General features: G+C 41.7%; 1 protein-coding gene across 5 annotated transcripts in view; it reads left to right on the plus strand.

Annotated features, from left to right (window-relative positions):
- dock3 (dedicator of cytokinesis 3) overlaps positions 1–604 on the plus strand; it is a 51,773-nt gene that overhangs the window by 19,080 nt on the left and 32,089 nt on the right. The gene's annotated exons all lie outside the window — the stretch shown is intronic.

Raw genomic sequence — 604 nt, forward strand, 5'->3', positions numbered from 1 at the left:
CTAATCAGACCAGGTTTTCCCCAAAATGTTTTCCAGTTGTCTATGAAGCCCATGTTATTTTCTGGGCACCACCTAGACAGCCAGCGGTTGAATGACGACATGCGGCTAAACATGTCATCACTGGTCACATTGGGTAGGGGTCCAGAGAAAACTACGGAGTCCGACATTGTTTTAGCGAAGTTACACACCGACTCAACATTAATTTTAGTGACCTCCGACTGGCGAAGTCGGGAGTCATTAGCGCCGACGTGAATAACAACCTTACTGTATTTACGCTTATCCTTAGTCAGCAGCTAATGTGGGCTTGTCCTACCATTAGAGAGAACAGAGGATGCCTGAATGAAAAGTGAAACTCATTACTGTGAGAAGGTCTGAGCAAACTTGCAAGGGAACTTTGGATTTTGTCTCACTGACAAAACCAGTGGGCTTGAATCTCAGTGGCAACAATATTATTCTGCTGTCTGCACAGGGTGGTAGGAGTTTTTGTCTTTATCATACTTTAAATGAATGTAAAATCAATCAGATTCTGATATTAAACAACTTATTCAGCTTTGTAGTTGTATTTACAGGCAGTGATATCAGAAAATATATGAGGGAGGTAAAT

Source organism: Monopterus albus, unplaced genomic scaffold (assembly GCF_001952655.1).
Source record: "Monopterus albus unplaced genomic scaffold, M_albus_1.0 scaffold91.1, whole genome shotgun sequence".
Lineage (NCBI taxonomy): Eukaryota > Metazoa > Chordata > Actinopteri > Synbranchiformes > Synbranchidae > Monopterus > Monopterus albus.